The sequence below is a fragment of the Cryptomeria japonica genome, chromosome 11 (genome assembly GCF_030272615.1).
Source record: "Cryptomeria japonica chromosome 11, Sugi_1.0, whole genome shotgun sequence".
Lineage (NCBI taxonomy): Eukaryota > Viridiplantae > Streptophyta > Pinopsida > Cupressales > Cupressaceae > Cryptomeria > Cryptomeria japonica.
Genome location: NC_081415.1, coordinates 153,584,071 through 153,606,444, shown reverse-complemented (window position 1 = coordinate 153,606,444; position 22,374 = coordinate 153,584,071). Strand labels below are relative to the sequence as shown.

The following is a 22,374-nucleotide window of genomic DNA, read 5'->3' as shown; positions in this document are numbered from 1 at the left end:
TATTGAACATGGATTTCATAGTTGCTGCACAAATCCTAATCTACATAGGAGCTGTTAATATTTTGATTCTATTTGCTGTGATGTTGATGAATAATCTGAAATATCCTAATTATGCCCCTTCCTGGACTGTCAAAGAATGCATTAGTTCAATAGTTTGTACGACTCTTTTGTGTTCATTAATTACTATTATCTTGAACATATCATGGTTCAGAATATCTCTGACTCAAGAATCAGATCAAATGTTAGAATGAGATTTAACAAACAATATTCAACGTATTGGTGCTCATTTATCCATTGATTTTTTCCTTCCATTCGAACTTATTTCTATAATTCTTCTAGTCGCTCTTATAGGAGCCATTACTATAGCTCGTCGAGAAGAAACTGTTTGAAAATGAAAGCTCTCCTACGCATTAGTAGTAGAAATACACTATTTTATCTTCATAGATCGTGAAAGAATCATTTTCTTCTTTCGATAATGGAAAATTAGAAACTTATTATAACTTTTGTTTGTATCTGAAGAGGTTAAGGTATGAGGAGTTTCTTTATTATGCTCGAAGATGCGCTTATTTTAGGTGCTTATTTATTCTCTATCGGTATTTATGGACTAGTAACAAGTCAAAACATGGTTAAAGCACTTATGTGTCTTGAGCTAATACTCAATGCAGTTAATTTAAACCTAGTAACATTCTCAAATTTTTTTGATAGTAGGCAAGTAAAGGGGGATATCTTCTTGATCTTTGTTATAGCTATTGCTCCTGCTGAAGCAACTATTGGATTAGCTATTGTTCTGGAAATATATCATAACAGAAAATCAACTCGTATCGATCAATTTAATTTTTCCAAATGGTAATAAAGATCTCTTCCATATGAAGAATTTATATACCTATTTTGATTCAAATAGATACTAGACCTGTCTCTCTAAAAATAGATCTAGATCTCTGTTTTATCTTTATTTATTACAAGTATTACGATCAATCAAGAGCATAATTCATATTGAACTCATTATCCAAATTATCTGTCTAACACGATTAGACCGGATTCGATCAAATCTATCTGTTTAATAAAACAAACAACTAGAATCTAAATCTATTCATTATATCACCAATAATACAATTATTGGTTTGCTTGATATTCATTCATAATATATCGTCATTTACCATATATTAAAAATGATTATTCAATTCAATTTTTTTTATATAATAATCGATTTCTTAGATTCAATGGCACATTCAATCAAAATTTATGATACATGCATTGGTTGTACCCAGTGTGTATGAGCATGTCCCACAGATGTATTAGAAATGATACCTTGGGAAGGATGCAAACCTAAGCAAATTGCTTCTGCTCCAAGAACAGAAGACTGCATAGGTTGTATGAGGTGTGAATCAGCTTGTCCAATAGATTTCTTAAGTGTACGTGTTTATTTATGGCATGAAACAACGCGCAATATGGGTCTAGCTTACTGATCCATGAAAAAAGAAAGATAGTTAGATTCATCCCATACATATTTTTCATTCTCCTTTTCCTCTTTCACTGATCAAAACCCATACTTGACCTAAAATTGAAAGCATGGGTTTTGATATCAAAAGTCTCTTTTCTCTTCATTGTGAGTAATTTACCCTGGTTAACAATAATTGTTATTTTGCCCATATCTGCGGGTTATTAATCACGTTATTTCCCCACAAAGGAAATAAAATGATTCGATGGTATACTATAGGTATTTGCTTATTAGATCTTCTTTTAATGACCTATATATTCCATTATCATTATCATTTTGATAATTAATTAATCCAATTGGAGGAGGATTATAACTGGATAAATCTTATCCATTTTCATTGGAAACTGGGAATTGATGGATTTTCCATTGGACTTATTTTATTAACGGGATTTGTAACTACTTTAGCTACTTTAGCTACTCGGAATCCGTGATTATTGCATTTCTTGATGTTGGCAATGTATAATGGCCAATTGGGGTTATTTGCTTCTCGAGATATTCTACTTTTCTTTCTCATGTGGGAGTTGCAACTAATTCCTGTTTACCTACTTTTATCCATGTGTGGGAGAAAAAGATGTTTATATTCGGCCACAAAATTTCTTTTGTATACTGCTGGTGGTTCCATTTTTATCTTAATGGGAGCTTTAAGTATGGGTCTCTATGGATCTCATGGACTGACCTTCGATTTTGAATTATGAGCTAAAAAAGATTATCCCATCACACTTGAAATACTATTATATTTAGGGTTTTTGATCGCTTATGCAATAAAATTGCCAGTCTTCCCTTTACGTACCTGGTTACCAGATACTCATGGGGAAACACATTATAGTACATGTATGCTTTTGGCCAAAGTTCTATTGAAAATGGGGGGATATGGGTTGATTCGGATCAATATGGAATTGCTACCTCATGCTCATTCTTTTTTTTCATCATGGTTGATAATAATAGGAGTAGTGCAAATTATCTATGTAGCTCTAACTTCTATGGGTCAACGCAATTTGAAAAGAAGGATAGCCTATTCATCAATATCTCATATGGGATTTGTAATTATAGGAATTGGTTCCATGACATATATCGGTCTCAGTGGAGCCATTTTGCAAATGATTTCTCATGGATTAATTGGTGCTACACTTTTTTTCTTGGTAGGAACAAGTTATGATAGGATACGTACTCTTTTCCTTGATGAAATGGGAGGAATCGCTATACCAATTCCTAAAATATTTACTATGTTCAGTAGCTTTTCAATGGCTTCTCTTGCATTGCCAGGAATGAGTGGTTTTGTAGCAGAATTTATGATATTTTTAGGCATAATTACTAATCATAAATATTCTTTGACCTTTCAGATCATTATTACTGCAATAGCGGCAATTGGAGTGATATTAACTCCCATTTATTTGTTATCTATGTTACGTCGAATGTTCTATGTATAGAAGGTTTTGAATGTCTCAAATCCTTATTTTAAGGATCGGGACCACACAAACTTTTTATTTTGATCTGTCTCTTTCTACCAATCATAGGTATTGGTCTTTACCCCGATCTAGTTCTATTTTTATATAATGCTAAGGTAGAAGCTATTTTCTCTCAATCTTTCTATTAAGAAATAATCATTTTTTAATTGCTCTCTAGTTCAAGTTATTTCAAGTAGTTTTTATTCCCTTTGAAATAACTTGGACAAACTCCTTGTTGATTCAATAACATAGAATCACTGTTGATTATTCTAAATCAATCAATATAAATATATAAATATTGATAGATATATATATATATATACCTATATTATTATTATAATGAGGTCTACTAATCCTTTTTCATACTTATAAAAGTATACATGCCAGGAACCAGATTTGAACTGGTGACATAAGGATTTTCAGTCCTCTATTCTACCAACTGAGCTATCCCGGCTGTTCCCCTATGCATCATACTAGCACAGTAGCCAAACTCCTGTGAACTAAAAACAAAAAAGGTAAAAGACAACATTTGAAAGAGTACAAGCAACAATGCAAATAAATACATAACATATATAATATTGTATACAGTTACACACAAAGATATATATATATATATATATATATATATATGTAAGCAGACACAAATTGTGTCATACAATTAAAACTTCTTATGTTCTTAGTAACATGCCTAATAAATAAAAAATAAAAAAAACAAAACTTCTTTGATGGGGATAGAGGGACTCGAACCCTCACGATCTATAAAACCAATGGATTTTCCTCGTACTCCAATTTTCATTGTTGTTGACATTGACATGTAGAATTGGACTCTATCTTTATCCTTGTCCAATTATTACTTCCAAAAATGGGAGTAAACGCAAATCAATTTTTTCTAGAGAAGCTCTTAATTGGAAAAATCCTTCAATTTCGATTTGAAGCCAGGCATAACAAACCTAGAACAATTAAATCTCTAATCGTTATTTTTGTTTATTGGTGATATATAATACTTTTTCAAGCGTTAAATAAAATACAAAAGACATTCTGTAAATAATGTATTGTATCCAATTCAAATTATGTTGATTCGTTAGAATAGCTTCCGTTGAGTCTCTGCACCTATCCCTTTCTCGGAAAGGAAACTATTGTCTCTATAAATAGGATTTGGCTCAGGATTCCCCATTCAAAATATCCCAGGGTTCCATGGATTTGGATGCTATCACTTGGTAAGTTTCCATACCAAGGCTCAAAAAATTTAAGTCCATAGCATCTACCGATTCTGCCATATCCCCTTCTTGTATAACGAAATAATAAAACAATAATTGCATCTCAATTATTTCATTTGCATTTGCATTCGCATTATATTCTTTTTGCATTTTTTATACAATGTTCTTATCTGTATCCCCATCATACACCACAAAAATATCCCTTTCTATATTTAGATCTTATTGAAATCATATCTCCATTCTATCAGTATAGTCTATGAAAGGATGAGAAATCAAAAAATAAATTTTTTTCTTCTTATTTCTTTTTTCAATAATACTGTTCCACCTAGGATGGAAGGATTCGAACCTTCGGAATAACAGGACCAAAACCTGCTGCCTTACCGCTTCGCCACGCCCCATTGTTGCCTGATTTTAATAAATTAATATCAATTGATGCAATGTTTCATTTTAATTCATTCTTATCTAGTGCTATGCAATTATGCATAGAAAAACTGAAGGGATCATTTCTTCAGATCTATATTTATAAGGGAACCTAAAAAGAAACAAGAATATACATTCATTGGTCATTCTTTATCAGAATGGTCAAAATATTCTATGAAGAAATTATCCCTTCCAACTTGAAGACTAAAAGTCTAATCTTGCCGAAGAAATTTGATTGATTGGCCAAATACTTTTGGATCTTTACATCATTTTTATTCATTAGAGAATCAAAATACAAGTTATCCTCAACCTCCATATTTGTCTAGACGATGTCGCTTTTCATTTGAATAATCCCTTTTTTGCCAAATTGCCTGAAGCTTACGCGATTTTCAATCCAATTGTTAATGTAATGCCAATTATCCCTCTGTTCTTTTTTTATTAGCCTTTGCTTGGCAAGCTGCCGTAAGTTTCCGATAATGAAAATCTTACCAAAAGTTTTTTGTGTTCACTTGATACGGAAACAATTTTATTGTTTCAATAGTTATGTTCTAAATATTTCTATTGGATCATTTTCATTAACCAAATTGGTGTAAAACTATTTTTCCTTGTTCTGATGTTTATTTTGTGATACATCAATTGTTCTCAACAAGTCAAAATACCTTGGATTAATCAATATAAACTGCATCATAGTTGGATTTTAGGTTATTAGGTATTGATTAGAATATGTTATTTTATTAATAGAGGGGCATATCTTTGATATTTATTTAAATAACGAGTAAGGATGAGAATTTATCTATGTATTCCAAATTTTCTTCTATTTTAGACAATTTATATACTTGTTTCTATTTTTTGTTTGAAAAGATGATAGATAAATTTATTAATTGTGATAATCCTAAACAAGTTTAGGATAGTTTAATTGGTACTCGAGTTCCTATTTATCCCATTCAATTCCGAGCAAAGAAGAAAAGAGAAACATAATAGATTCAATTTTGTTTCTCTTTTCTTCTTTGCTCGACTAATAAGTATATGATACAAAAATTGATGATCTATTTCGTTTTCTAATAAGAATCCTGGAGATTACATAATGATTACTCTTAAGCTATTCATTTACACAGTAGTGATATTTTTTGTTTCTCTCTTTATCTTTGGATTCCTATCAAATGATCCAGGATGAAATCCTGGGTGTAAATAATAGTGATGAAAAAAGATTAGCAGGTAGATTTTGTAAAATGGCCTATATCTATAGGTTTTGAGGAGTCATCTTAAGTGACTGAATGGAGAGAGAGGGATTCAAACCCTCGGTACAAATAGTCTGTACAATGGATTAGCAATCGACTGCTTTAGTCCGCTCAGCCATCTCTCCTAGATGGGAGATCTAAAATGAATATAGCATTTCACTAAATAAAGACCAAGATTTGTGAGAATCCGATTTTTTTTCTTTATTCCGTTCCAAACGATTTTCCGCTTTCTCTAGCCCGGCCAGTATCTGGCCAAGCCATTATCTTCCCTAGATAAGAATAATTAACCAAATTATGAAGCATATAGTGCTCTAGCTAATCTAAGAGCTAAAAATAATACTATAAAAGCAGCTAAAAGGGCTATCAAAATTTGACCTAGTGATATCATTTTTTTATTTCCTCTCCAATCACTATTTATTAAATAAGATAATAGATAAGCACTTCTAGTTATTTATTGTAATGATTCTGGCTGTTTCAGGCTATAATCTGGATGAAATTTTCTAGATTGAAAATGGATAGATCATATTGGAAGGGTAAAAAGGAGATTTCAAAGACTAAGAGTGGATAATTTTTATGAAAATGATCATAATTTTCATTTTCTATTCATAAAGAAAAACTATGAAAAAATCGTTTGAATCATTCTAAGGAATGTGTTAATAATTCTAACAGCTATTATAGAGTGGTTACTAAAAAAAATATTACTTAAGTAATAGGGTATTATTTTGAATATCCATAAAGGATTGTTCTTGCAAGAGTAAAAACAATAAGGTAAGGGGTGGATTTAAAAGGAACCATCTCCTATTGAATTATTCAGGAATAGGGAAATATGATGATAGGAACTTGCATTAAATTCTTATTAGAATTTGAAAATTCCTTTTTTCCCTATTGGATAAAAGATCGATCTGTATGATACAATGAAATTGTGGTGGGTATAGTTTAGTGGTAAAAGTGTGATTCGTTCTATCATTATATTCAATAGAGTTGAAGGATCTTTCAACTCTCGTCTATATTTTGAAAAAAAAAAGCTATATTTCTATATAGGTTCCAAACCTCTCCTATGAATACCCTGGTTCGGGAAAGGAATTGTGCAGATTCTCATAATTTGGATTTGGAATGATAAAAAACCCTATTTTCCATTCCATCCAAGATGGTGGAACAGAATGTAGAATGTTTTCAAGGATTAGACCGATCTATCTAATCAGATCAATTAAAGATCCATGGATATCAAAAGATTATTTTTCATCGTAACTAAATGTTCAACTGCTAGAATAGCAAAAGTTGGAGCCAAATAGCTAGATAACAATGACTTTGGTTTACTTGAGTCACCGTGATTTTGTTTGAGGTTGGTGGAATTTGATTTCCTCTAGGATCGCAATCAGTAGAAATAGGGTGAGAAGTAATTAGAAATATTTTTTAGCCCAATATTAAGATTTTTCAATCTTATCTTTCTATAAGGATCATCTATAAAGTGAATAGGTATTCTATATTTAAGGTTGTTCACCTAAAATTAAGAGGAAAGAAAGAACTACAAATAAACTAACATAGATGTTATGGAGTAGAGCAAAACTATTTTTGAATTTTCTTTTTTTTTTTAATTTTTTTATTCACAAATATTTATTATTATTTGAATAATCATTTTTCATTAGACCTCCCATTCTATCTCTCTCCTATGGAGGAGCCGAATGAAACAAAATTTTTGTGTTCGGTTCTGAATTAGAGGCGTTAATCAACATCGACTATAACCTGTAGCCTTCCAAGCAGATTCCCGCTACCCGTTCATTTATATTCCTTATTCAAATTTTTCATGTCAACTTCTCTCTCATTCACATGGCTTTTTTATGCCCATGTTACATATCTATTCTTTCTCTTTCTTTCTCGAATCTGGTTGTGGACGGAGAAAAAATCATACTTTTTTGTTCCAGATAAAGTATTTCAAGGAATAATGAAAATAAAGCGTCCATCGTCTAATGGATAGGACAAAGGTCTTCTAAACCTTAAGTATAGGTTCAAATCCTATTAGACGTAATAATGCGTTATACTTTGTAAATGTTGCAAAATGATTATTAAACTCTTTTATCTTATTCCCAACATAAGAAAAAGTTGGATATTTTCTTGAATAGCTTCTTTTAAAAGGTCTTTTGCTTGTTTCGTCAATATCCCAGTAGAACGTATAATTTCTCCAAACTGGGGTTTATTTTTTACTAAATACTCGCGCAACTTAAGGATAATTTTTTTAACTTGTACGATATCTAATGCATCTAGATATCCATTCAGTCCAATATAAATCATAGCTATTTGTTCTTCCATTGTTAAAGGATCTGATTGAGATTGTTTGAGCAATTCACGTAATCATTGACCTCTTGCCAATTGATCTTGTGTAGCTTTATCAAGATCAGAAGCGAATTGTACAAAAGCTTCTAACTCTGCAAGTTGAGCTAATTCTAATTTTAATTTTCCAGCTATTTGTTTCATAGCTTTCATCTAAGCTACGGATCCTATTCTAGATACAAAAAGACCTACATTAATGGCAGGTTGAATTCCAGCATTGAATAGATCAGCTAATAAGAATATTTGCCCGTCGGTAATGGAAATTATGTTAGTTGGAATATAAGATAAGACATCTCTAGCTTGAGTCTCCACTATTGGTAAAGCAGTAAAACTCCCTCCACCAAACTAAGAATTTAATTTAGCTGCTCTTTCTAATAAACGAGAATGTAAATAGAAAACATCTCCTGGATAAGCTTCCCGGCTAGGGGGTCTTCTTAATAGAAGAGACATTTGTCGATAAGCTTGTGCTTGTTTGGAAAGATCATCATAAATGATTAATGTATGTTGTTCTTTATACATAAAGTATTCAGCTAAAGCTGCTCCTGTATAAGGAGCAAGATATTGTAATGTAGCAGGAGAATCCATAGTTTCCGCTACCACAATGGTATACTCCATTGCGCCATGGTCTTCAAAGGTATTAACTACCTGAGCTACGTAAGAAGATTTTTGGCCAATAGCGACATAAACACATATTACATTTTGATTTTTTTTATTTATAATCGTATCTGTAGCTACTGCCGTCTTATCGGTCTGCCTGTCCCCAATAATCAATTCTCGTTGACCGCATCCTATAGGGATCATAGAATCAATAGCAATAAGACCCATTTGAAGAGGTTCATATACATAACGTCTTGAAATAATACTTGGGGCGGGAGATTCGATCAATTGAGATTCAGAAGATGAAATCTTCCTCTTACCATCAATAGGTCGAGCTAGCGCATTTACAACTCCACCCAAATAAGCATCACTTACTGGTATCTGAGCAATTTTTCCTATTACTCTTACGAAACTACCCTCTTGTATCATCAAGCCATCACCCATTAATACAACTCCAACATTATCTGATTCTAGATTTAGGGCAATACCTACTGTACCATCTATGAATTCTACTAATTCCCCTGCCATTACTTTATCAAGACCATGAATACGAGCAATGCCATCCTCTACTTGAAGTACAGTACCAATATTAACAACTTGGACCTCGTTATTATATTGTTCAACCTGTTTACGTATTATACTACTAATTTCATTAGGTCGAATAGTTACCATTAACACTAGTTAATTCTCTTTTGAAAAATAAGACCTACTATATTATATATACTGTTAATCAGTTATGTTTTTCATGGCTAGAAGTAGGTCGATATTATGCTCGATCGTATGTAAATGTAACTCTCTATTCAAACAACTATTCAGAGTTCCTAGAGCTCTTTGGACAGCTTGGTAAGAAATTTATTTTTGAACCAGTTCAATTACTCTTTCTTGTTCGAAGTGAATGGTTTCATTCTTTAAATTTTCTAATTGTTTCAAATTAATAGAGCAATGTTGATAAGATCAGTTTTTTCTTGTTGTATTTGAGAATATCCATTTACCCAAATTTCGCGTACCCACCTTTCTACTTCCCATAAGCGAGCCCAGGCTTGCTCAAGTTGATTAGCAGCTCCTTTACATTGTTCTTTAGAACTTTGAATAGTACTCGATATTTTCTGTTTGCGGTTATCTAATAGATTATTTAATGAAAGTAGATTATCTATTCATAAGTTGAATGAATGGATAATCTCTTCCCAAACCGAGCACGAACCTTTCGATTCATTTGGCTCTACCACTTGGCTTTTTTTTTACCGAGCCTGCCCTTTTCATTCATATTATGTATAAAAATAAGATGAATCTATCAAAGACCAAAATCTACGAAGGGCTCTTTTTCCAAAAGGGATTTTTTATTATCAACAAAGTTGTTTTTTCTTTTTCTTCTTTTTTTCTTTTCACTCATATTTCCTATTTACTTTTTATTGAATAATTTTTCTTTTGTGTAGGTCGCCAGTTCCGCATTTAAACCCAAAAAACTGGATGGGAGATTAGGACTATTTTTCAGTAGATAGATTGAATAATTCCATTGATATGAATGTTATATATCGGATCAACCTCCAACTATTCCTTTGAACCCTTCTCATATTAGCACAATGGTGGAAAGAGTACCTAGTTGTGCTTGGACTTCAAGCAGTTCAGCTTTAACCATTCTAAATATTTTCTCTTGTTGGTTGGGATTGGTAATAAAATTTCCCAATCAATTACGAAATGCTATAGTTCTTCCATATTTTTTCCCCTTTTAGAAGTAATTTGTTGAGATCATGCACTTTTCTATCTACAAAGTGCAGTTGGTTGGATCCAGCTGAATTATTCAAATATACAACTCTCACACACTCCCTTTCCGAAATACATCAATACACCAAGCACCACACTGAGATTTATTATATTTGTTTCTAAAATATTGGTATTTAACCCGAAACCCTTAGCAAAGGATAGGGAAATGAAAAAATTAGTTATGTTTTTCATACGCTCTCCCCTCATAGATAAGGATACTTTTACAAAGTTTTTTCTTTGACTTGATCCTACTATTATTCAAATTTTGGATAAGCAGATTTTGAGTACTTAGTAAGTCCCAGGTCCCGCATAACGATAAATAAGGATACAATTATGAAAAAAAAACTTTGTTCTATCTATCTACTTCTCCGAGTGTCGCAAATCTTTCTGACCAAAACAAGTGAAGTATAAGTCCACTATTTTGGATCAGCCCCTCCCCTATTGGCTGAACAAGAAAATTGATAGAGGGGGGTCTTTAAAATCCCAAAGAATACAGATTTTGGTCTTCGAGATCAAACAAATGGATTGGCAAATAAAAGTGCTAGAGCTACAACTAATCCATAAATAGTTAAAGCTTCCATAAAAGCTAAACTTAGCAGTAAGGTGCCTCATATTTTACCCTCTGCCTCTTGTTGTCTTGCAATACCTTCAACAACTTGTCCTGTAGCAGTGCCTTGACCAATGCCAGGTCCAATAGAAGCAAGGCCTATGGATAATCCAATAGCAATAACGGAAGCATCAGAATTCAAAGGATTCATGGTAATCTCCTCTTAGGTGTGGATAATATGATAGTTTTATCTATTGATTTGATTGTTCACGTTCAACTAGAGAACAATTTCTTTGAAACAATTAAACTCTGACGAAATGGCATTCAAAATTATGATATTACCAATTCTCTACCTTGACATTATATTCCTTTTTAGATGAAATAGAGACAGATTTGTTTTCATTTATAAAATGAAATATTCTGCACAATAGCCCATTTTTTATGGTTAATTCTAAATAATTATATATATTTGTTAGTATATATTTATATAACATAATACAAACTATGTACATAAAATGTATGTATCCCTTCAAAATCAAAAAATGCATCGTTCCACACCGGGGTTCACAGTTTACTAAACTAATTCCCATTAGTAAACCTATTCATTTTACTATGTAGCTATGAATCTACAAATAGGATCTATTCTATCTATAAATTTTATTGATGGGATTAGCGATCCTTAATTTTTCTACTAAGATCTTAGAGATGAAGTATTTTCATTTATGATTATACAATGGAGAATCAAAATGAAAAGTTAGAAAAGATTAAGTCCAATTAATTGAATTAATGATGACCCTCCATGGATTCGCCTATATAAGCTGCGGCTAGAGTTGCAAAGATTAGAGCTTGAATACCACTTGTAAATAATCCTAGGAACATTACAGGTATAGGTACCACTATAGGTACTAAGGAAACAAGAACGACAACTACTAATTCGTCAACTAATATATTTCCAAAAAGTCAAAAACTAAGTATCGGTTTTGTAAAATCTTCTAATATGTTAATTCGTAAAAGTATTGGGGTCAGTTGAATATATTTACCAAAATAGTCTAAACCCCTCTTTGTAAAACCTGCATAAAAATAGGCTACTGATATGAGCAAAGCTAGAGCTACTGTGGTATTAATATCATTTGTAGGTGCAGCTAATTCCCCATGAGGTAATTTAATAATTCCCAAGGAAAAAGAGCACCTGCCTAGTTAGAAGCAAATATGAATAGAAACATAGTCCCTATAAAAGGAACCCATGGACCATATTCTTCTTCGCCAATCTGAGTTCTAGCCAAGTCCCGAACAAATTCGAGAACATATTCCAAAAAAATTTGTGCTCCGTTCGAAATGATTTGTGGGTCTCAAACAGCTAGAGTAGCTGAACCTAATAAGACAACAATTACAATCTAGGAAGTTATAAGTACCTATGCATGAACTTGAAACCCCCCTATTTGCCAATAAAAATGCTGACCTACTTCCACACCAGATATCTCATAGAAATAATTCAACATGTTAATAGGAAATTGTACAATATCCATATTACCCTTTATATAGAAAGATGAACTTCAAAAAGAAATGATTTTGGTTCAATGACTGATTCCTCAATTATTTACACTATCATCAGTCAGGCTGTGAAATAAAATAATGGAGTGATTATTTGATTGATTAAGAAGGTTTCTTTATTTCTATCAAAATAGATTATCTTAATCTATTCTATAAGATTTGGGAACAGTAGCCAACTTAGTTGTAGCTTCTCTTTTTTAATTTTTAATTCACTTTTTATAGTACAATTCTCTACTTGCGCGAATTGCTAAAATTAATTTATTTAGGATCTGGCGGATTGGTCCTCTACCATCATCATTGGCTGGGATTGGGATATCCACGAGATCTGGGTCACAATCTGTATCAACTAAGCAAATTGTTGGAATACCCAAAGTTCTACATTCCCGAATAGCAGTATATTCTCCTTTTTGATCGAGAATTATTACAATATCGGGCAATTTTGTCATGTATCTAATACCCCCTAGATCTTCCTGCAATTTTTTCAATTCTCTCTTGAGTATTGCTGCTTCTTTTTTCGTAAATCCATCAAATCCTCCCGTATTTTTTTTTTTCGTTAAATTTTTTAATTTTTCAAGTCTTGCTTCTGTAGTAAACCAATTAGTTAACATACCCGTGAGCCATTTTTTATTTACATAATGACATCGAGCTGCTAAAGCAACTAATTTAGCAGCATCAACTGTTTGATGTTTTGTATCAACTATCATAAATTATTTTCCTCTTTTTGCTCTATCAAACACAAAATCACAGGCTTTTGATAAAAAATGAGTAGTGTAAGTTAAATTTATAATATGATTATCTTTACATTCTTTAAAAATTTAAGGTGGCATTTTAGGATTCCATTTTCTGGTCTCATGACCAAAATGAACTCCTACTTTTACCATCTCTTTCAAATGGATGTTCCAATTTTTTTTCGTCATTTTTTCTTTTCTTTTTTTACTATGTGTAATATCTACATTCCAATGGAATGGGTTAGATTGCTTGCCGTAGCGTACTTGGTACAAGTATTCATTTTATTTTTTAAATTAAATCTAACAATTTGCTTTGCTCGTTTTGATTTTTGATTTTTGATTTTTACTAGTTTCTTTTTTATTTTTACTAGTTTTTAAGAGATAAAATCAAGACTTGATATTGATGCTCAAAAAACAATCTTCGACTTCATTGATAAATAGACTTTTTTTACTCGTTCTCGAATTCATTTTGCTTCATTTTACAAAACGGTTGAATCCAGTACCGACAAGTATCATTCCCCTGAGAATAACATTTTCTTTCAAGCCCTTCAACCAATCAATGTGACCTTGAAGAGAAGATTTAGCTAGGACTTGAGCAGTCTCCTGAAAACTCACTTCTGACAGAAAACTTTGAGTATTCAGAGATGCGTTTGTTATTCCCAATAAAATGGTTTGATAGTTTATTCTTTTTTCTAGAGCGCGATCCATTCTTTGTACTCGTGATAATCCAACAAGTTCTCTGGGTAAAAAAAGACTACATAGTCTATTTTTCCAATTTTTATTTTCGGACCTATCGACATCTACAACTAAAACTTTCGATGTAATTTGGCGAACAATAATTTCTATATGTTTATCAGAAATTTGTACCCCTCGGGATCAATAAAACCTTTAAATTTCATCGACCAACTGATTCTAACTATCCTCCATAGTCATTCTAACATTGGTGACTGACCCCCAAAAGTTTCCAAAGAATATTGCTAGGTATTTGTTCAATTTTTGAAATCTTTTTTTTCAATTTTTTGATATTGAAGTATTTGAGCGGGCTTCTGACAATTGTTCAACTTTAGGAAGACCTTGAATTATATCATCGGATTTTAATCTTTCGTATAATAGAGTTATTAATGTATCTCCTTAGTAAAGAATTTTCCCATAATAACTATTAAGAGTTGCTCCTCGAGTACCCAAATAGGGTTTAGCTAATCTAATGATGAAAGATTCCTCATGAACAACTACAATTTCACCAGATCCTTGGAGTTTTTTATCTTCGGATGTCCATATACTTTCAGAAAAAAATTGTCCAAGGCTGACTATTGGAAATGTGTTTTCAAAAAAATTGGATAGGCAAAAGTACAAATTCAAATTGAAGAAATTGAAAATAATATTCCTTCCTGAATCAAATTGATAAATTCCCCTCTTTTCATCCATAAAATAGCATTTAGCTAATTGGAAATTATTCGAGTCATTGTTAGAAATTGAACGCTGAGTTAGTAACACTTTTTTATAAGTCATGAAATGAGAGTATGGCAAACGATTAACAATACTATGTAAATGACCTAGGAGACCTGACAATTCAATTCTTTTTTTATTTGCATCCAACATTTTTACTATATTCAAGCATTTTAAATCATGAAACAAAATGATTTGCAAAAAATCAGAAGGAGAAAGAATAGTAAAAGATTCATCTTTTTTATTCTCATTAGGTAATGAATGAATAGTTCCCTTACTCAGTAATTTAATTTGATCATTCAAATTAGTGTGACCTAATTTGTTATGAAACAAAAATGGAGAACTTGCTATATTTTCCCTTTTTACGATATTGAATAAGGGTATCTCAGCAAGCTAATTTGAATCATATTGATAATGATCTCATTTGTTCCTACTAAAATAAGAGAAGCATAATTCTTTTTTATTTTTAATCTGGGCCCTCCGTCTAATTGATTTTCAAGAGAATTCCTTTTTTTTTTTCAATTGAATAACCTCCAAGAATATTCCCATATTTTATCATTTTTGAACAGGGGTCATTCAAAAAAGCAAAAATGTGCTTTTTATTTAGTAAAATACCTTGTCCTCTGGGTATTGTAAAAATGAAATCAGGATAAGGAATTCTTCGCTTTCTCCATTATTTATCACACCATAATGGTACAATGAGTTTATTTTTTTCCCTTTTTACACTCATATGGGTATTTTCAAAAAGAATGGCAGAATAGATAGAGTCTTTATGTTCGTTGGGTATGGTTCGATCAGTTTCAAAATAATTCAAGATTTTTTTCCTTTTTCAAAATAGTTTGAGTCAACTGATTTGTGTTTCACTTGATCCACCGAATAATTCGAAAGTGATTTATGTTTGTCAAGAAGAAGTTTTGGAATATCCACTTGATCTTGATCTGAAGAAAAAGGCACTACAACGGATTCATATATACTTCCCGATAATACCCATAAATGAGTTGTCTCTAATATAAAATTAGACATAGGGATACTCTAGTGCATTTCTCCTGTCAAGTCAAAATATATATGTTTCTTTACTTTTTCTTTAAAGGGGGATCTTTTAGCACGAACCTCGGCAATTACTTGTTCCGATTTGACAAGTTGATTATTCTGAATGAATAGCAAACTTTCTGGCGGAATCGTTAAGTTTTGTACTTCATATTGATTATCGATAGTCATGTCCAAACTATTATGACATATATAAGAAGGATGCCCATGATGGGTATGGGTAGGATAAACCAAATTTTAATTGAATTCAATTTTTCCGGTGAACAGGGCTCGTACATGTTCTGCAATATCACCTGTGAATAATCCACCACTATGAAAAGTCCTTAGTGTTAGTTGAGTTTCCGGTTCTCCAATTGATTGGCCAGCAATAATGCCGATTGCTCCTCCTAATTCGATTAAGTTGCTATGAGTAGTATTTCGACCATAACATAATTGACAAATCCAATATATACTTTTACAAGTAAAAGGTGTTCGTATATATATTGGTTGTACTTGGAAATAATATAATTGATTGGCAAGTTTAATTCCAATATCTTCATTGTGCATGGCAATATATCTCCCGTGTATATATACATCGTCTCCTAATACATGACCAATTAGTGTTTGTAGAACAAATTTATTTTTGATTGTTTCTAGATCTTGAATGAGATTTACAAAAAGACCTTGGATAGTACCACAATCTACTTTACGTACAACGGGGTGTTGTACTACTTCAACAAGTCTACGTGTGAGGTATCTAGCATCTGTTGTTCATATAGAAGTATCCACAACTCCTTTACGAGCACCATAACATGAAATAATATATTTCGTTAAAGAAAGTCCTTCGCGGAAATTCCCTTGAATGGGTAGATCAACAATTTTTCCTCAAGGATCTGACATTAATCCTCTCATACCTACTAGTTAGTGAACCTAGGATGTACTTCCTCTAGCTCCTAAAAAGGATATCATATGTACTGGATTAAGAGGATCAGTCATCCTAAAATTCTGATTCATTTCTCATCTCAAATATTCACTGGTAGCATGCCATACCTCAATCAATTGACCTAATTTTTCTACTGCATGTACATTCCCATAATAATGATGTCTTTATGAAGCAAACCCTCATTGCTACGCATCTTGGATAAGCCATGCTTTAGATGGTGTTGTTAAAAGATCATCAATTCCTAATAAAATAGTTGCATCAGTAGCTTGCTGGAAACCTAAAATCTTCAGTTGATCTAATATATGTGATGTATATGTCATTCCAAATTGATTTACAAATCTTCTAATAAGGTGCTTCATAACAAATTTATCCATCCCTTTATTAAAAAATGGCACTTCAAAGGGAAAGGGATGGATAGATTTGACGGGATTTTGTGCCATAAGAATAAGATATCCCCATTTTATTTTGGGGAGTAGAATTAAGCAATGGGTTTAAGCTGGGAGGCTCCCTTGATCTTTATCTCTGCATCAATGAGATAAGCGTAAGATTAATAACATTAAATTATGAATAGTAACATTTCTTGTCAGATATCATAAGTCCACAAGCCTTTTATAGCTTCTTCTATTTCTTGATTAAAATGAATGCAACCAATGGTTGTTTGAATGTATTTATTAAGTATTTCCCCCACTCTACCTTTTATTATTCGAAAATGATCATAGATTTCATAGAAGGTACCTAAAAATTCATATTGAACTTTGATAGGAAGTTCTTGGTTTACTGAATTAATAATAGAGGTATCTATCTCTCTCCCCCATCGAAGCCATAAAGGACTGTCTAAATCAATTTGTTTTTGTTCATAAGCTTTAAGCGCATCATCATAGCTATAAAATGAAGGCGAGATGATCTTCTTTTTTGAGCTATTTGGATGGTACCTATTTTCATAAATACCCTGGTTTTTTTGAAGAGTTGATCTATAAAGTCCTAGAAGCATATCTTGAGTCGGTACACAAATAGGATCTCCTATGGTTGGAGAGATAAGATTGAGATGAGAAAACATAAGTAAACGAGCTTCTACTTGAGCTTCCATAGATAAAGGTACGTGGACAACCATCTGATCTCCGTCAAAGTCCGCATTAAATCCTGCACAAACCAATGGGTGTAAACAAATGGCACGTTCATTTATTAAAATAGGTATAAACACTTGTATTCCTAATTTGTGTAAGGTGGGTGCTCGCTTTAACAATATGGGATGTTTTTGTATAATATGTTTAAGTACGTTCCATATAATAGGTCCCCTATCTCGAATTAAAAATTTAGAAGCTCTTAGATTGGGAGCAATCTGTCGTTCAACCAGATCATGAATTAAAAATGCTTGAAAAAGAGCTATTACGATTTCTTGGGGCAATCCACATTGATACAATGAGAGAAGGGGACCTACCACAATAACAAAACGACCTGAATAATTGACCTGTTTTCCAAGTAAATTTTCACAGAATCTTCCTTCTTTAGCTTGGATGAAATCTGAGAAGGATTTATAAGGTCCATCGTGACTATCTCTCACTGATTGTGTGCCTATACTATTATCAAGAAGTGCATCTACGACTTGTTGGACTAATTTATTTTGGTTAGGCAATAAATATGGTATTAGAAATGCACTAGTGGTTTCTATGAATTGTAAAACATTATTATTTCGATGGATAACCGTTTGATAAAGTTCATTAAGATCTGAAGTAATCACTCCACCTTCATTTAATTGAAACATTAGCCTCAGGTTAGGAGGAAGAACTGGTAATAGGCATCGAACCATCCATTGTGGTTCTACATTTGTTTGAAGAAAATATTTAGCAAATCTCATCCGTCTAACCAAAAGATCCTTTCTTCTTCGAAGTTTTTGAGATTTTGCTTTTCTATTACTAAATTGATTCTCTGGCTCTGAAAATAATATAGATATTACCTCATCTATTTCCTTCCATTCTATATATGAACGATCTATAATCATTTGTAGATGTAGACCAGCTAATTATTCTCTAATAGCTTTTCCTCCAGTGGCAATTTCTCGCTCTTGAACTAGCCCAAAATCCGAAGAGAGATAATAAGCAATCTTTTCTGCCCAGGATTCATACTTAGATGGACCATAACCCTGAAATCACAATAAAGTTGGCTTTTTAGCTATGGGCCTAGTAATACAAACATTTGGATAGGTTTTTTCTAAACTGTCCCCCCCCTCAGAATCGGACATTAAAGTTTCCACTCATCCGGCTCAAGTAACTATACTGAAATGGAAAGTGATTATGTATCATTATGCAAAAAAAATGTTTTTTTCTCTCTATTCAAACTAAATAGTTACTCTTTGCTCAAGTTCCAAGTGAATTCGATTATTGGTTTATGATTCGTATTATGACATAAATATGGAATTAGTGAGCAGTCTCCTCCCTTTTGAACGATACATTTCTTTATGAAAGACCTTCAATTTATTTGAAATTCATAAGGGATTTACTTGTCTGTATCTGGTTAAAATCGATCCTGTAGGTTTATGTTTTACTTTGATGGTTACAATACTATTTGAAGCATATGTGCGATGAATAGACTCCTATAACCATATCTTTTTTTTGGTCTAGATATAAATAAAGGATAATAAAAATGAAATAGATTTTTTCATTCCATTTTCTTTTTATAATAAAAGAAGTATTTTTACGAAGTCCAATTAGCAATTTAATAATATACAAGATATTAACCCTAGATTGATTCCTCTTTATCAATATCTTTTTAAGATGGTTTTAATTCTCAGCTTCATACTACTCTTCCTGAGGGGCATGTCAGAGCTAAGGACATCCCAATTAGATTGAATAGGATGACAGTTCCTACGAATCTGTATAATCGGAGCTTGTGATCAAGTCACACATCATAGTATACTGGGTCTTCTAATTCTTTACGAGTTTTATCTAATAGATCCATGATATAACTGGGGCATCATTTGAAATACCAAATATGAACAACTGGACATGCCAGTTTAATGTATCCCATTCGATATCTTCGAATTCGAGGATAAATAGCAAGTTCAACTCCACATTGAGTACAAAAATTGGAGTTGTAGTTTTCCTTGTCATTTTCCATCATTTGAGGTTTTACACAAGCATAAACTCCTCTTTTCTTAGGTCCAAATATTCTTTCACAAAATAATCCATCTCTTACTGGTTTATAATTTCTATAATCCATCTCTTATTCGAAGTTGTTCATGTTTATCCTGGTCACTCATAAAAAATAAATTTTGATTCATTTTGATCAAACTTCCTTCTTATCTATCTGAAAGTCTATCTCAGATAGAATAGTATGATTCAATTATAGAGATAAAGATCATAGTTCTCTACTGAGCAATCAAAAAGATTCTGTAGGAGTGCTAAGTTTAGGCATTGATTCTCCATTGAAAATGACACCAAATATTTTTTCACGAGTATCCATATGGTCAGATTTAAAGTAAGCATCTCGTGTAAGATATAAGCAACACCAAAACCTTGTAAAGCCCAAACTTCCATTTCTCCTACTCATTGCCCTCCTCGGTGGGATTTTCCTTTGAGAGGTTGTTGTGTAACTAGTGTATAAGGTCCACTGGAACATGCATGAATTTTTTCATCAACTTGATGACACAATTTCGATATATAAGCTATTCCTATTGTAACAAGTTGTTCAAATACCTTTCCTATTATTCCATCAGTTAATCTATGTTTTTAAAGATGATCAGGTTCAAATACCCATGGATTAGCTGTTTGCTCGCTAGCTTTATAAAGCTCAGAGAAGACTAGTTTTTTAGAAGCTTCTCATTTGTATCTTTCGTCAAAAGGTGCTAGTTTGTAATGTTTGTTCATTAGTTTTCCTGCTAAACCAAGCAAACATTCAAAGATCTGTCCTACATTCATTCATGAAGGTACTCCTAATGGGTTTAATACCATGTCCACTGGTGTTCCATTCTGTAAATAAGGCATATCTTGCCTGGGAATTTTTTTTGAAATAATACCTTTATTACCATGTCTTCCAGCTACTTTATTGCCTACTTGTATTTTATGTTTTTGTAAAATATATACATGAAATTTTTCTACAATATCGCTGGGATAATCGTCTTCCTCAAACTCCTGAAAGCATCTCACATCGATAACTCGACCTTTTACACCTTTAGGGACTCTAAAACAATTTTCTTTTCCAGTAGGTAAGCTTGTAATAATTTTCCTTCTGGAGTATTTAATAGCGAGTCTTCTTCTGCTTCCAATATCAATTTACCTACTAATACATCACTTGTTTCTATCCAAGATCCTATCATTACAAGGTCATTTTCATCTAGATGACGAAGTAAGTAAGCATCTAAATGAGGTATTTCTCTAGTTATTACTTCAGGGTCCTGGTTCATAAAATAAACTCCAATTTCGTATCCTATGATCTGGAAAGAAGTAAAATGTCTTGATATACTAGACATTCACTAATAAGTATTGCATCTTCAAAATTGTATCCTTTCCATGCCATATAGGCCACTAGGATGTTTCTTCCCAAAGAAAGTTCTCCCCCTGCTGTAGCTGCACTATCTGCTGTAATTTGTCCCCTCTTTACATACTCCCCTTGGAAAACTCGGGGTTTTTGATGCATACAAGTATCACTATTAGAATGTTATTATATAATCAATTCTGTTTCTATATTATTTCATGCAACAAATAAAGTTATGGTGATATTTTCACCATCAATATACTTTATTTTTCCCCCTTGCTTAGCTATAGCTACATTTCCTGAATCTGGAGCTGCTTGACCCTCTAATCCAGTTCTGACAATACACTTCTCAGGTTGAACAAGTGGAACTGCTTGACGCTGCATATTAGAACCCATTAAAGCATGATTCACATCATTATGCTCGATAAAAGGAATAAGGCAAACTCCAACAGAAAAATACTTCTGAAATAAATTTGGTCCCATGCAAAAAATAAAAATTCTTGTTGAAATCGAGCTAGAGTAAATTATTCCTCTGGAACCTCTTGGTTTAATGCCAGAGAATTTCTTGTAGCTATCCGGTAGTATTCATCTTCTCTCAGTAATAGATAAACCATTTGTTCTTCATTCGATCTCTTAGATAGCCTATAGAATGGACTTTGTAAAGAGAGGTAATGACCAAGCGTTGCATAAATAGATAACGATCCAATAAGCCCAATATTTATTCCTTCAGATGTCGTAATCGGACAAATACGTCCATAATGACTAGGATGATTATCCCGTGTATGAAAAGTAGACATTCGACTTGTCAATCTTCTAGGGCCCAAAGAGCTCTCTTTTCGACTATGAACTATTTCTACCAATGGATTAGTTTGATCCAAAAATTGTGATAAAGGGTGTAAACCCAAAAAATATTGAAATGTTTCCGTTAATGAAATTAATGTTTCCAATTTATTAGTTATTCTCTTTTTAGGATTGGTTGATGCAGATAATATAGTTTTTTCAATTGCTTCTCTGAAATCAATTAGGGCAAATCATAATTGCTCTTGTAATAAATCTACTACAGAATGAATATATCGATTTTTTAGGTGATCTATATCATCAGGTGTACCCATTCCAAATCGCACTTTGATGAGGTAATCCACAATAGCCAATACATCAT

General features: G+C 32.4%; 1 non-coding gene and 8 pseudogenes across 1 annotated transcript; 1 reads left to right on the top strand and 8 right to left on the bottom strand.

Moving 5' to 3' along the window:
• The first annotated feature begins 1,301 nt into the window (after positions 1 to 1,301).
• LOC131046958 (NAD(P)H-quinone oxidoreductase chain 4, chloroplastic-like) lies at positions 1,302 to 3,092 on the top strand (annotated as a pseudogene).
• Positions 3,093 to 3,324: 232 nt separating this feature from the next.
• On the bottom strand, positions 3,325 to 3,397 carry TRNAF-GAA (transfer RNA phenylalanine (anticodon GAA)). Its single transcript has one exon. It is a non-coding gene; the product is annotated as a tRNA-Phe (tRNA).
• A 4,417-nt stretch (positions 3,398 to 7,814) lies between these two features.
• Positions 7,815 to 9,489, bottom strand: LOC131046928 (ATP synthase subunit alpha, chloroplastic-like; annotated as a pseudogene).
• On the bottom strand, positions 9,470 to 11,262 carry LOC131046929 (ATP synthase subunit b, chloroplastic-like; annotated as a pseudogene).
• A 563-nt stretch (positions 11,263 to 11,825) lies between these two features.
• LOC131046930 (ATP synthase subunit a, chloroplastic-like) lies at positions 11,826 to 12,577 on the bottom strand (annotated as a pseudogene).
• Positions 12,578 to 12,811: 234 nt separating this feature from the next.
• Positions 12,812 to 13,519, bottom strand: LOC131046959 (small ribosomal subunit protein uS2c-like; annotated as a pseudogene).
• A 285-nt stretch (positions 13,520 to 13,804) lies between these two features.
• LOC131046931 (DNA-directed RNA polymerase subunit beta''-like) lies at positions 13,805 to 17,185 on the bottom strand (annotated as a pseudogene).
• Positions 17,186 to 17,328: 143 nt separating this feature from the next.
• LOC131046960 (DNA-directed RNA polymerase subunit beta'-like) lies at positions 17,329 to 19,961 on the bottom strand (annotated as a pseudogene).
• A 943-nt stretch (positions 19,962 to 20,904) lies between these two features.
• On the bottom strand, positions 20,905 to 21,698 carry LOC131860089 (DNA-directed RNA polymerase subunit beta-like; annotated as a pseudogene).
• Between the last annotated feature and the right edge of the window lie 676 nt (positions 21,699 to 22,374).